Source organism: Aulostomus chinensis, chromosome 3 (genome assembly GCF_037954235.1).
Source record: "Aulostomus chinensis isolate RoL2024-O1b breed Wild chromosome 3, RoL_Achi_v1.0, whole genome shotgun sequence".
Taxonomy (NCBI): domain Eukaryota; kingdom Metazoa; phylum Chordata; class Actinopteri; order Syngnathiformes; family Aulostomidae; genus Aulostomus; species Aulostomus chinensis.
In genome coordinates this window covers 18083959-18099767 of record NC_141322.1, presented here as the reverse complement: position 1 = coordinate 18099767, position 15809 = coordinate 18083959, and the positions used below count along the sequence as shown (strand labels likewise).

The 15809-nt window shown below is 41.4% G+C and overlaps 1 long non-coding RNA gene across 1 annotated transcript; it reads right to left on the bottom strand.

The window, feature by feature from the left end:
- Window positions 1-187: 187 nt before the first annotated feature.
- Window positions 188-11422, bottom strand: LOC147268011 (uncharacterized). Its single transcript, XR_015112300.1, has 4 exons — window positions 11298-11422; window positions 9655-9767; window positions 1200-1274; window positions 188-1080 (listed from the first exon to the last, which is right to left on the bottom strand). It is a non-coding gene; the product is annotated as an uncharacterized LOC147268011 (long non-coding RNA).
- Between the last annotated feature and the right edge of the window lie 4387 nt (window positions 11423-15809).

Here is a 15809-nt window from a genome sequence, read left to right as displayed (position 1 = left end):
GCAGGCTGGGTGCAAAACACTGGAAGGTCAGTGTGATTCCCTGAGGGCATGGAAGGCCTGGTAAGGCTGTCCCAGAGAGCACTAGGCTCCTGTGTCAAAATCACCATCATCGACAACAGAAACTAACAGGGAAGGCCTTTATCTATTCATGTATTTATTTATTCACAATGTTGATGAAACTCCAGAAAGCATGTCATTTATATTGATTCAAGTTTAATCAGTTCTAGTTCACTAAAATCCACCAACCAAATCTAGCATAATACATAAAATGGCCGCCTCCTCTTAGCTCTGCCTTAAATGGTAATGCCGCAACATCTCTTAAACTTACGTGCCACCATAGAGGACTGGAATCTTTATCACGCATGCAGCATTTCAGATGAGACGGGCCAGAGACTTCTCGTTTGTGGTCTTTTACATCCCCCAGCTTCCTGTCTTTTGTGGCTGTCTGTTCATCACAGACTGCAAAGCACTCTTCACAGTTCAAATGTACATTGTACCTACAGTAGATTGGAACAGCATGTGTTGCAGCTGAACTTGTTTTTTATTTACTTAAAAAGCTGATTAAAGACAGAACTTGGAGCTTTTATATTGATAGAGAATGATTTTCTGTGAATCAACAAAATGATCTGTTCCATATTTGTAAATGTACACAGTCAAACTTTGGTAGAAACAAAAATTAAAAGGTTGGCACGTCACTTGTCATGTCTGTCTCCATCCAGTTGTCGATGGACAGCAGTGTAATGGGATCCAGTGACACACCGAGGACGCCTTCAGTTGTAGGCCTTTTGTAACTTTGTGTATTCCCCCGTCTCTCTCAGAGTTGTGTCCAAAAAGGGTGTTAGCAATGTGTACGTCTATGTGAGAGAATTATCTGACTCAGCACTGACCAGCAGAAAGAACTCGTCCCTCACAGTGCTGCAGCAATTGGATTGATGGCTCCTGTAAGTCCTGTGATGATAGGGAAGCTGCTCCAGGCTTCCTCGATGGGAGCGTCATCAGCAGGAAGCTGGGAAGGTGTTTGGCATCCCCTTCGCCAGGCTGTATTGAGCGTTTTTGGAGTGTCAGCTCAGCAGATAGGAGCTTTTATAAACACCAGGTGAAACAACCACATTGTTACAAGCCTACCAATCACTGTTCCTTCCTCTACGTGTTTTTGTAGACATAATGTCACGTATTCACCTGCCCCACCCTCTACTTACACTGGTCAAACAGGGAAGTTGCATGTTGACTGTTCATGGTGTTTGGTCAGGTTTGCCAAAAAGATCTTCACCTCTCTGCGGAAGAAAAAGAAGAATCAGTTCAGTCACAGCCACATTAGGTAGTTTTGCTGAGTAAAACTGGCTGAGTACCACAGGATTGTAGCATGATTCAAGTTAGAACACCTGGCTTTCACAACACCTGGGACCAAGAGGAACTGAAATGTGCTCAGATGTTTTAACATGAAGTACACCAAAAAGGGTTTGGTTCTACAATGACACCTTCTATGCTTGTAATTGCAGTTGCTGTCATCTAGCCTCATCCCGACGAGGTGACCAACAGGAGGTCAGTGTCAGAATGTGTTCTGAGCTCAGTGGAGGAAAGAAATTGCTGTAAATGTCCTTCAATATTCTGTTGAGACTGCTGCATAACGTAAATACGAACATTTTAGTTCCGCAAACATTGATAGAGTTTATGCCTCATTGAAATCTGAAGGTTCTTAGCGACTAGATGTGCTCCCTGTAAGAGTATCTCTGCCTAGGCCCATATAAAAACGTAATCAGCATCATAATTTAATGTGCCCTTCACTGACACGTGCTCGTGCGCTTCACAGTGTTTTGGAGATCAGCCCACTGACAGATGGGCAAACAAGCAAACCAACAAATGCGGGTAATGAAATTCAGGATCTGTTTGATTCAGTGAGTGCTTTGGCTGTGGACGACAGCGCGATCCTCTTTGAACAGCAGTGCTGCTCTGATTATGAGGATAATTGTCACCCCCCTCAAGGTCCTTTCATCCATCGCACGTGTTGGGACAGATGAGGTCAGCATAAGAAGAGATCCTCTAACGCTATTCTCTCCGTTTCTCAAGGGTGCTTTAAAATGGGGTCATTGTAACTATGACTGTGAACTCCTTCTGTTTTTGCCCTCAGTGACACACACACACACACACACACACACAGCGTACTATAGTGTTGTATTGATCACTGAGTCATCTCACAGCCCAGTGTCACCTTATTGGGTTCCTGCATCTGGGGAAAGAGTTTCGATGAAAACACATGCAGATGCAAAGCTCTATTTTTCATCGCAAGCTACAGAACATTTTCCTTTGACGGCGCACATTGAAAACACACTTAAAAAACACAACGTACACAAAGTTAAAAAGGAAGGGATCCTAATGAAGAGGGACTTTGTTGCATCCCCTGAAGGTAGAAGCTGAGGGATGGAGGGGGTGGGAGAGCTCCTCTTTGATCAGGGTGTTCACTCAGCTTTATTCACTGTAGCCTCCACAGAACCTGAGCTGTAGCATCATCTCATGACCTGCACCGTAGCGTTTACACTTCCGCTGTGTTCTGGAGGGGTCCCATTGCAATTCCACCGCTGAAACACTAGTTGGCAACAGGGCTTTCGTTCAAGTTTGAGTTAAAAAAAAACAACTAAACAACAGTTATATTTTTACTCTTGATAAATATTGTGACAAAAGAGCTCAGGCCAGAGAAGGAGATAGTGTGGAAATGTTTAGGAGGAAATTTAATGTTACATAAGTGGTGGGGCTCAAAGTCTCACACACACACACACACACACACACACACACACACACACACACACACACAACCATGAAATACCACACAATCAAAACTAGAGGAACCAAGCTTTTTGCTGGGGTGCATCGTTCTGTTCAATTTGTACCATTTCTGTTTCTCAAAAGATGCACTTTTTGCCTGATGAAGTGAAAATATTTACATCCTAAGGTACAAGAGTAAGTTTGAGGGAAAATTCTTTGTATGTGTACCTGTAAGTACAGAACTACTCTTACTTCCATTGTTGAGTGTGTAGCAGCAGCAGCAGCAGCAGCATTCCTCCTAGCCGTCAGTGTGTTCTCTATGTGTGTGTGTACCAGTGATTGTAGGTTTGATGTACATATAATTTGAGCTATTCATCATTCCCTCATCAACAGATGTTGAGATACATTCCATTTTAAATTTGATTGATACGACAAATGTGCAGCCATGCAAAACCATCACTCTCTCATTTATACAAGCTCATCCTTTCCAGCATAGAGAGATGCTAATTCAACAGCATATGCAACAAAATACTAATTTTGCAACAAGTTTGACCATTTTGGACCCAACTTGAGGTTGCTGTATGATAAATTAACAGTCTTATACACCTGCCACACTTGACTTAAGACTAAAGACCTAACAGCCACTAGCAAAACATTACGTTTAGCATTCATTTCCAAATCTCATCAGCAGTCGCTATTATTGGTTCCACCTCCAATCAACTTGATAGACAACATTTTTTTTTTGGACATTTCTGGCGTGGTGGCTGCCAACCAACATTACAAACACACTGATTACCTGTTTGTCAAGGTTCTCTTAAACCAGAAAAAAGCATTCATGCCAGGATGTAATTAAAAAAATAATGACAACCTCTTTGTTGCATCATGTGATCTTGGCACAGTCTGCTAAATGTGCTGTGGTCCTTTGTTGTTTTTGACACACAAAAGTCCCTGGTGTGACAACATCGCACGATGGAAAACGGTTATTCTTGATCATTTTGCATGTTCACCCTGGGTCATGGTTGCTATGCTGTTGTGCTAAAAATATACGCTAGCTAGCTGGTAGCCACCACTTGCTGTGAGGATCACTGCATTAAACACTTTCCTCTGTCTCTAAGTTTGTGGTTGCAGTTAAATATAAATGTCCGAATTGCCAGTATTTTAAGACTGAACGTCAACAAAGAGAATATGAATTTATTAAATGCTCTAATCATCTTTAAAGTATATTTAAAGGGACTTAAGTGGTTAATGTGATCTAAATACAAACAACGCTTGTTTCTTTATGGAAACATTTTTCTTCGCCGCGAGTAAAAATATTTTCTTTTGCTGTGTTTTATTTCACACATTTTTGCCAAATTTATCTCGTAATATCTCATTATGTATTTATATGGTTTTATCAATATTTGAAACTGAAAGTGAATTGTGAAAAATGTCTGTTTCCATCAGCATTCATCAAGTAAAGAGCTTATTAAGCACAGTAAAGGGGCAGTGAGGATTGTCACGGGTATGTGATGTTTTCGCCATCTTTTACGTCTAGCCTAATGATTATTCCTGCCTAATGATTATTTTCAAACATGTCACAATCAAACCTAAAGATATCTTAAAGGCAATTATCACACTCGGAGAAATCTCTCACCTTCCACTGTAGAGAGAATCAATGCTACTCCACCATTGCAAGGCCTCTGTCTACATTCTTGCTACTCAGGCCAAGAGACGCTCTGGGAGTTTGCTTGGAGTTGAGCAGCTGAAACGTGCAGGCGTCTTATATAACCCCAAATGTTGCTGTGCAGGGTATGGCAGCAGTTGCTGATCCTTTGCTTTTGCTTGTGGTGATGCTAGGAGGGGTTCCAGGTCAAGTAAGCTGTGCTGACACACCAGCGATGATAAATGGCTAAGGAAGAGCTGCTCATGCACGTGCACACTGCTTTCAGTTGCATCAAAACCTCACACACACACACTTACATGTTTTCAGACCAAACTTCTCTTGTTTTTTTGTTGGGGTTTTTTTTAGCATTTATTCAGATTAATCGAACACACACTGCGCACATTAGTTGTTTTGGTGTCTAGCTGTGACTAAAGACAGGGTAAGGTCTGGAGACAGTTATCTGCCAGCTCACTTTCCATGTCTGTCCTACATGAGTGGGAGTTGTCAGTGAGTCTGAGAATGCACTTAGGGAGGAAGGTGTGGCGTGAAGGGAATGAAGGAAGAAGGGATCCAGAAGTAAAAGGTCATAGGATTAGAAGGACCAAAAGTGGACTTTACAGTTCACTCATCCAACTATTTCTGACCTATTTTTCCTCAACATGGTCTCACTGCAGCTCCTGACATAGTCATTAAATATGATCCATTGATTCATAAAACAGACACAAATTTACCCTTTTTTTTTTACCTAAAACTTAGCTCAAGGAGGTGTCTTGGGAGCCTGCTCAATGTTTTATTTCATATCCTTGGTTCAGCAGAACGATGCTGTGGGTGGTAGCTCATGGTTTGTTTGTTTTTTTTTAAGTTTAGAAAATAATTTCATTTTCATTCAGTAGCAAGTTCAATTCTTTATTGGCAAATAGTGCTACAGTCGTAACTAGTACAGTCAAGCTCTAGTTACATTTTGGTACGAAGACATTTGACTGAGAAAATTTTGTGGTTTGGGTTGAAGTTGCAGTGTCATGAAGAGCAGACAAGACCCATCTCCTGCTGCCAAGTCTGCTATCTGTTTGATCCATTGTTCTGCTGTGGACTTAATTGTGTTTTAACAAAAGCAACCACCACCCAGCGCATGATGTTGAGGAACAAGGGTTGTGGTTCAGTCATGAAATGTAGAACCTAGACAGTCCTGCCAAGTTTTGTGTTCATTTGCAAGTATGACTAAGACATGAAATGCAGTGAGACGAACTGTACTCGGAAGATATTCTGCTGTCAGGTGTCTCATTTGCTGTTTCATACGCTTCAGATCTATAACTTGTAATGCCACAAGTGCCCCATGGGAAAAATAAAGCTGAATCTTTGCTCAAAGTTTCAAAAAGCCGAGAGTCTTCGACAGTTCATTCACAGACGTTCCTCTGACATGAGATATTTGGATATCCGTAGGCAGATAGTCGTAACGGTCCCATCTCAACTAGTTTCTCTCTATTTTTAAGCTGTTCTCATTAGGAGCGAAGGTGCCCTCTTATCTCCTGCTCAGGCTGTAATGTTCTCTTCCTCTCCTACCAAAAAGCACAGCTTTTTTTAGCAACGTCTCATGAGGTTGCTTCCTCCATCTCTCTCCGATGACCTAAGAATATTTTCTGGGTTGCCCCTTTTCATTTGTTCCATCTATGAATTTTCTCAGATGGTTCCCATCACACCTTGCGAGGCCTGTCCCAGTTCCCAGCTTGGTTTTTGTGACAGAACTTCTTTTTAATTGAGAATAGGTAGGAAATACGGATTATGTTGGAAAACCTTCTGACTTCTCTTCCCATTATCTGAAACTTATTACTTTCACTTGACTTACCTGCTAGTTGACCTGCTACTGCTGTGTTCCTGGCAGCACAAACCAAATGGAGATGACGTACTTTGGGAATTTGTGTTGACATTTGTTTGCACAGAGTAAGCCGTTCTCTTCTCTGGCAGTGCCCCCCGTCTGCTGCCACCGGGTTCTCACCCAGTCGGCATTCTCAGAGAAGAGGGCCAGTCCAGTAGCTTTACACCATGACCCCTTCTATTTTATCCTGTCTCTGCATTGTTCTCTCTGTCCTCCTTTTGTCTGATCCCTTTCTTGATCTCTGGGATTTACTGCTGCTTGCCGTGATGGTGGGCAGGGGGCTCTAGGTTATGCAACCTCAGGATTATTTCGAGCGACAAATTGAGTCAGACAGGCTGAAACCACAGTACATAGGCTAGAGGTTCAAACGCATTCCTATAGAGGAGGTAAGAGGAGAGAATACTCCATTGTTGTAGAAGAGGCTTACCAGAAAGTATCTGACTTAGGGATGCAGTATTTACTTGATAGCTGTGTTAGGAGTTGATTGCAAACTTTTAAAAACCTCCCTCCTCTTCTTTTGAAGGTTGAGTTTGGGTTGATAGTGTCTGTTCATACAAGGACAGAAGTCTGGCACCTGTAGCAGAGGCCCACTCTCACTCTGGCCCAGGTCCCGGGCCCCTCGGGATTCCCATTAAACCTGTCTCTAAGCCTCGCTGGGTCTAGTTTCCTTTGGCACCAGAAAGTGACAGAAGAGTGCAACAAATGATAGGGGGATTTAGTGATGTGAGGCTGAGGTTTCTCTCAGTGGTCCTGAGAGCTCAACACACTGCAACCAAAGAAAACACATGCAAATAGACCAAACACAAGATAGCAAAGAAAACACCTTCATCAAGTTCACAACATGGAGACAGCATTTAGAAAAATGCACAGCAAACTCACACAACAAGTTACAGAAATGTGCAGCAAAGTCTCCCAACACAATGCATTCCAGAAATGCTGCATTAAAACACCACCAGACTCTCAACGCCATGCAAATTCCCACAACCCTTTACAGAAATGCCTCTGTTACAGCATAGAGATATGAAGCTAATTGGACTGCAGACATCATGTAAAAGCATTGCAAAAATGTGTGTGCCTCTGTTGTGGTCTAATTTAATCAAAGCATTTTTCTCCAATACTGACATATGCTCTCTCTCTCTGTAACTCTCTCTGTCCCTCACACACACACACACACACACACACACACATATATGCCCTAAATATATCTCATACCACCTCCCTCCATTGTTCCACTCAACTCACACTTGGCACACACACCAAACCACTACCCCGCCCCCCTGACATATTCACAGGTTGGATTGCATGGTTAGTAAGTCAGTCATATTCTAAAATTGAATTTTGGAAATATAAGGTCAAGTACAAATCTGTATGTATATGGCATTTATGCAGCCCTTCTCTGAAATAAATCATGATGTGGCTTACTTTTTTCTACAAGGGAGAACATGCACTCCTAAATAATATCAAGGGATGTGAGGAGGCATTTACGAGAAAAACAACTGAATTTATTTGAATTCAAAGAGTATGCTGAGTTGTTAAATGATGTTTGCAACAAATTATTTATTTATTTATATATTATGTAAAAAAAAATTATACTTTGAGTTGGTTAAATCATAAATGGTATAACCTTATAAACGGGTGTGAATGTCTCTGCTATATGATTGCGTTTTCAGGAGTGGAGGTATGGCGTGACGACAGTTCCTCGTCAGCATCCACTGTTTGGGTTTGATCTTCAGAAACCTTTGAAATGACAACTAATAGGCTGCAAGCATTCGTCAGATAAGGTTATCTCTCATGTCCATGGCTGAGTCTTGACTTTACAAAAAACCCTCGGAGGGGCCCCTCACATTTAATAGTGACTGCTGTTATCTCCATGTTCATGTTAGAGGCTGCTTTGCCTGATTTGTTGTCTTTTCATACACGTATGCATATTCCAGTTTCAACACATCTATTTATACCAGCAGATGTTAGCGAAATGTAAGTGCTCTCAAGCTTTGCCAGCAACTAGAACCCTCTAAAGCAAGCACTGTTGATTGCTTTAATCCATGGACCCATTCAACAGGAAGCTGTGGAGCATTATGCAACTCTTTTGCATGTCATGCATTGTTTGTCACTTCATCAAAGTTTTGCTACTGACTGGCTTCGGACAAGCAAACTGTCTTTAACGTGCTTGTGTGTGTGCATGCAGCTTGGTCTCTGCCTCTTCCCTCCTTCCTTTCTCCCCCTTCTTGTGTCCTTCCTTTCAAGCAGCAGGTTAAATGCTGTCACGTCCTGCACATCACCGGTGACGCAGTCAAAGATCCCCACCCCTAAGTAGAGCACACACACCTCCTCTCTCACAACCATTCACATCATCATTCTCACACCGTCCCAGCAGACTGCAGCAAAAACCTGCCCAAGTCACCTAGCCGCCTGAATGACCTCAACAGCAACAGCTACCACACACACACACACACACACACACACACACACACACACACACACACACACATACGCACACATTGCCATGCAGCCGTCACAATTACAGAATGTTATTAACACATTTTCAGTCACCTCCTCCACTTTCACACCTCTGATGCTGCAGGATCTGACTGTACCCCGCCTGTTTGTTCAGTAAGGACATTGTCCGACCGACTAGTGGTAGCCATTCCTCCTTCAAGAAAAAGCCCCATCCCATAGCAAATTAATGTACATCTTCATATACTGTATATTCTAAGTTTTGACCTTAATTTAATAATAATAATAATAGTAATAATAATAATAGTAGTAGTAGTAGTTGTAGTCGTCGTCATTGTAGTAGTAGTAGTAGTAATAATAATAAAAATGATGTGCAAATATCTACTGTTTTTGCTTAAATAACATTAAAAAAACATATTGTTTTCCTTGCACAATATATGGAAAAAGATGTTTTGTGATTTAAATGAATGCTTTCTCAGTTGTGTTATCAAACTATATTCATATTTTAGGCTTGTGACGTATTTACAGTTTACATGCAAATGATACCATATAAGTTTGGGGAGCACAAGTCTGCTAATGCTTATAAATACATTTATTGTTGATTGTCAAAGGCATTTTCTTCTTCATCTCTCATCTTCGTCTTATTTTCATTCTTTGATTTATATTGTATTAATGTATCTGGATATTAGAAAATGATCTGATACTGTTTTCATGTTTTCAATTTGAAAACAATGTGCTCATCCTCTTACTTGCATGTGTGTTTTGGGGGCTCTCCGTATTATCTTCCCCTATTTGGTACATTTCCAGTGAATATATGTTTTGTGTGTGTGTGTGTGTGTGTGTGTGTGTGTGTGTGTGTGTGTGTGTGTGTGTGTGTGTGTGTGTGTGTGTGTGTGTGTGTGTGTGTGTGTGTGTGAGCATTTACCCTTCCTCCTGCCTACTTCTTCCTTTCCCGTCATATTCTTAATGTCATCACTACGAGCCCTGACACTGCAGCACTTGGAAAATTCCACACTGCAGCTAAGAGAGGGGTGGTAGCTGAGAGAGAGAGACAGAGGGAGAGAAAGGGAGATGTTGGTGGGATGGGGGAGGAATTAGATGAGGTGAGAATATGCACAAAAAAGTAATTGATGATGTGAGTATCTCAGTATATCGTGGAAGGAGCATGAAAGCGCTCCAAATGATGCAAATGATCTACATGAGAAATGTGAGGAAACACAGGAAGCGCCTCTGCAGTGATGAACAAGTGCATCTGCAGAGGATGAGGAGGAAAACTACTGCACCAAATTATTGAATATGTTAAAAGATTTCTCCTAACAACCACAGTGAGAGTGTTAACGGTAACATATGATTTATATATATGTATCAGAGAGGGAGGGAGAGCTGCATTTTGGATGGGGGGGGGGGGTGCAGCTATTTGGTCAAAGTAACCTCTGCAAAAACGTGCATCCATCATCACGTGCACAGAGAATAAGCCGAAAAGCACTGCAGTACCCCAACAGTACAGCTGAGAGCCGGCGCCTGCTCCACACCCCCGCTCCCACACAGACATGCTGTACAGATAGTAATCGTGCTAACGCTGCTTGTATTACTCACAAGGATTTATCACAATTTATACATTTTAATATCATATTCAGATTGTTACTCATTTTCAATAAGTTGGCAGCAGTTGTAAAAGCAGCTATTTGGATTGCTTACTATATGTGTGTGTGTGTGTGTGTGTGTGTGTGTACATATATATATATATGTGTGTGTGTGTGTGTGTGTGTATATATATATATATATATATATATATATATATATATATGATTTATGAAATGGTGTTGATAATTTTGTATGTGAAGAAAGAGTCAGTCGTTCAAATATATTCAAACCCAATGTCACATTGAAACACAGTCAGTCAACCAGCCGTTGGCTTCTGTCCCACACTCATCGATTTAAAACAAGCCTATCGTGTTAATGACCAGCAATATGTTTGCAGATGAAGAAACCCACAGTTGGAAGGTTAGTGACGAATATGACACGTGAATGGAGGACCGGCTCATTACATTCAGTCCGTCCGTCTGTTCATAATGAGGCAGAGTCCTGAGCCAATCGCTCCTCATTGTAGTTTGTAGCAGTGATGTTTGAGGCTGTTTTAACTTAGACTCCTGCTGCGGGGAGGCTCAGCTCAGCCTTTAGACTCAGCACTTTCAGGTTCTGATGAGGAAACGACGATTCTGCAAACGCAAAGTCGAGCATCTATGAGTCAGATTAACACTGACAACATAAAGTAGGTTATATGAAAGTTGAAGGTATAACGCTTTGTGTTTTATTTTGTTTATTAGATGTTAAAATCGAGCTTGAGTCAGCTCGTTTACGTGGAGATAAATCACTCCCACTTACACAAAATAGGAAAACATCAGTTCATTAACGTCTTTGTTCTGATGTTCTGAACTGTCGCTGAATCTACTTTGAAACCATGAAATGAACACTACAATCCATCTGTGTATGTCTTTGTGCTCTAGTTCACAGCCGTGAATTATTTATACTTCAGTAGTGCAATGAAACTTCAACAGCTCTTGTTACCTTTGCGTCTGTCAGTCTCTCCACCGGCTCAGTCAGTCCGGGCATAAAAGCTTGGTTACTGTGTATTTTTGCTTTGATTATTGTATCACAAGAGCGAAGGGAATGTCTCTCACACTTCCTTCTATTATAGACATGAAGAAGTGAAAGCAAAATGGTGTCCACTCTGGGTTTGCAGGCACTCAGGTACAAAGTTTACATTGACTCTGAGCCCTGATAAACTCAGGGACCCTGAATGTGCAGCACTGGATTCTATGTACTCTATTACCAGGAACTCTTCTGCAGTCTTTAGATGAGAAATAGAAGTTCAAGGAGTGCGTCATAACTCTTTTGGAATGCTTTGCTGTCAGCACCACAGGGAAAACATGAAGCAAGACTTCTATTTTCACTCCTAACTCACACCAGATAATTTTATGTGTGCTGATGATAAAGTTGAGGAGATTGGCCCGCCGTCGGGGCAGTTGTGTATGGTGTTATATATCATAGATCTCATCAAGCTAACGTCATTCTGTTCCATCTCTTGACGCCACTTTGGGCCTTAAGAGGCATTAATGGGCAGCAGCACACTGGATGTCTGACCATGTCACTTGAACTCTAAACTAATGCTTGATTTATACTTCTGGATTGAGCAGACATCAATGACTACAGCGTTGGTACACGTTATTCTACTGTGTGGCCCGATGCGCACCTTCATGGAAATATGAGGATGTGTCCTACCTCTAAAACAGCACAAGAAGCTGTGATTGGTCCAGTTTTTAACATCGAATATTCTCACACACATTCTCACACACTCATTACCACAGCGCCTCGTCCTCCGGTCTGAGCCTTTTTTATTTTCAATTTATTTTTGTAAAAATAATTATTTTTTATGATTTACTACCTGAAACTCTCAGTTACCTGCAGGCAACTAGTGTTTCAGCAGGGTAATTACAGTACGACACCCGTGCAGAGGTATAAATGCTTGCCTCAGCACAGTTCTCTGATAAATGATTTAAAGACAAAGGTCACACTAAAGAATTTTGTTCTCTAAACAGACTTAAAGCAGGAATTGTGCCTGGAATTAAAAACGGAAACCTTATTGACACCAAAACACAAGTGTTAACAGCTGTGACAACATCACATACACATTCTGCATACAGTATATTCTAATTCATCCGACCAGTGTGTACCCAAATGTGCTGCTAACTAGATATTCCACCAAAATAGCAGGTGCAGACATCAACACACTCTGTGTGACGAAAGTCTTGCTTTGCTTTGCACTGGTATGATAAGATTCAGGTCCTTGTGTACACTGTGACAGCCTGATGTCAATTACTGCTCTTGATGAATGTACGATTTCTCAGGATAGGAAGTGTATGCAGCAGCACGGTCAATGGCAGCCTTATCTAAAGAGCCCCTGACAGCGTGAGATATTGATGTTTTCTCCCCATGATAGCGCTAATCAATCCCATTGAAACTCTGACTGACCTGGGCGCTGAACAACAAATGCAACCAGAGTGGAATCAGTTGGATGTTGCAGTGTCCGGAACTTGCACATCATAGTCATAGCAATAATTTATACCTAAGTTTATTCAGTGTTAGCCAAGTTGCTAACAAATAACATCCAAACTTCACTTTACAGTATTTGAGTGAACAGATGGTTAGCAGAATGCAAACTCAGTGAAAACAATTTCAGCAAAGATCAGTTGGTGGTGCATGAGATAGAGCACATACTGTAACTCCCAGTTCCCTATGGAGAAGTTTGTCAGCTGGGAATGTGATTGTCTGGCAATATAATGTTAACAGCAGATGCGTGCACAGAACTGGTGCTTAAAGCCAAGTACATGTTTTAAGAGTTTTCCAGGAAAATAATTCAAAAACCATTCCATTCTTCCAAGAATATGGTTTATATTATTTCAGCAGAGTTTGAACAAGGATATATTACCATACAGGCAACATAAACTGAAGCACAACATCCCAGTTTGAGCTTTATGTGGGATTTGTAACTCGATCTTGAGGTTCTGTCTCATGTGGCCCTGTGCTGACATCCATCCAAGACATAAGTTGTGTTATTGTTGTGAAATCAAATGATCCCACAGCCATCTGCTGCCAGGTAGCACTTTTATTATTTAGAAGAAAACTGTACAGTGTGTGTTTATTTATGCTTACACTTGTATGTGTGCTGCCTCTGAACCCTGGTCTCCCTGTCAATAGAAGTTCATGTGGTTTGGGTCCTGTCAGATTGAATTCAGTGTTATGTTATATAACACTGACAGGGCACAGACAGAGGACCTATATTCTCTTCTTGAAGCTGCACACACTCAGACACATGCTCACACTGCTATGTGAGGGAACTCCAAAAGCCCCATAAATCTACAGACTGAAAACAAAAACACGCTCCGTGTGTTCAGCCAAATGGGGAGGAGTCTTGAATTGCAACAGATGATGTTTACTCCATTTTTCCACGAAAAAGGAACTCTGGCATCTACCGCTTTCTGGTCCGACCACTGTTCACAGTGGTGACAACATTCCTGTTCATGAACTTTGCTCATACATAAGGAAGGATTGGTTTTTTATCAGCCACCAGAAAAACACAAGGCCAGCATTTTTCTTTGTCATACTTATTTACCTGAAGGGTTAAACAGACGCAACACTATATCTCTGATGCAGTGTCTTCTCTTTAAAATCATAAATGTTTTTATTTATTGCAAAACTCCCTAAAAAAAATATGGAGATTGGATAGTAAAATACCCTCCCTGAATTATTCATTTAGTGTCTTCATTTCATAACTTGCATTCTGTGCGTGCGTGCGTGCGTGTCTGTGTGTGCGTGTGCAACTCAAAATATTATGGTTCTAGATTGTGGCACCTCTGGACTCCACGTGACATCCTGTGTAACACGTGGAGAGCTGAAGGAGTGGTTTTGTTTATATGAATCTGACTCTCTGCCTCTTCGTGTCATATGGAACTAATTAATATACAGTGCACCTCCTGGAGAACAGCAAAGCCACAAGACATTCTAGACTCTTCAAGTTGCAATGCCTCAGTTCATGTCAAATCCAATTATCTACTCCATTGCAAACCCGGTCAATATCACTTCAACTGACAGAGTACATTCATGAGACAGTACTTGAGGAGTTTTGTTCATATTTACACCTCTCTGTGTACTCCATGAACTCCAGGTTTTTTTTTTTCTTTTTTTTGAAAGAGGTAGGGAAAACACCAGAGATAACGCTGCTCATATTTCTCCCTGATGACAAAAATAATGCAGCTCATATGGTAGAAAGTTTTTATTTTACTCAGGTCTCCACCCACCGAGCTTACCAGACATGCTGCTCTCTCTAAACTGATCTGGAGCCAAATTTGTTTTAAAACCACAACCGAGTCATGAAAACAGGTCAATAGTTATTATGTTAAAGAGGCAGATGAAGTCATTCTTCACTTCCACAAGACCAGATTCTGTTTTACTGGGTTGCACGTTGTGAGTAGTTGAACAGCGTTGACTGCGTTGTGCATCCACTCATTGCATACGAATAAAATAATGGGAATCTATAATTGTGTGGAATTTTTTTTTTACTTTTTTGGTGTATATTCATGTGCACACAAGACGTTTTTATTATTCAGTTTTCGTCTTGATTGGATTTTTTTTCCCCATCTTTTTTCCCCAGCTTTTAAATATCAGAGGTGTTGACAGCTTATTGGAATAACCTGCGAAGCAAATCTTTAATCTGACACGTCCATGTACAGCAGCTCTGACAGACAAAGCAATTTCCACAAAAAAGTCTCTTTTTTTAAGGGTTGTTTGTATCTTACTTTTATGGATAGAGGGCACTGAAAAAGAACATTTTCTCCGAAAGAAAGAAAAAAAATGCTTTAATGCGTCAATGCCTTGGCAACAACAGTGTTTGCTGCAATTCCTCAAAACAAGCATGCCGGTGAAAAGCAAGACAGTTGTTGCATTTCAAAAGTATATGATTTTGAAATAAATAACTGATAGATAACCGGCTACTTACCTGATGTACAGGATGAAGTGTACAAATGAACTGAAAGGATGTATGATATGTGTTAAGGGTTGCAACAGTTAAGGATGCACCGACGCCTTCCCTGATTTTGTTTCCGCTTGGCTTGCCCAGGAGTGACACCCACTAACCTTTGACTTTGACGGGCTGTGGATTGGATGGCGGTCCAGGGAGGATGTAGGGCAGCAGAGGGCGGGGCTGCGGGCGACTGTCTGAGGCAGAGCACATGAACCAGACTTGGTTGAACAGAACCCAAAGCCAGAACCTGGTCGTGCAGGTCTTGAGTGAGCTGAATGGAATCTGACCCATTTTTGAGAAGCCTGTTAGTATTACCTTTTGGTGGTCAGAGGTCGTGGGGAGGGGTGTGTGGCTAATTTGGCAGCATGTAGGTGAGTAAAAACGTGTCAGGGTTATAACAGATCACCAGGCAGGAGCCAGAGCTAAATATAACTTGAACCAGATACATGGAATGTGTCTTGTGCACTTTTGGATGAAGGATGTATGAAAGCTTTGGAATC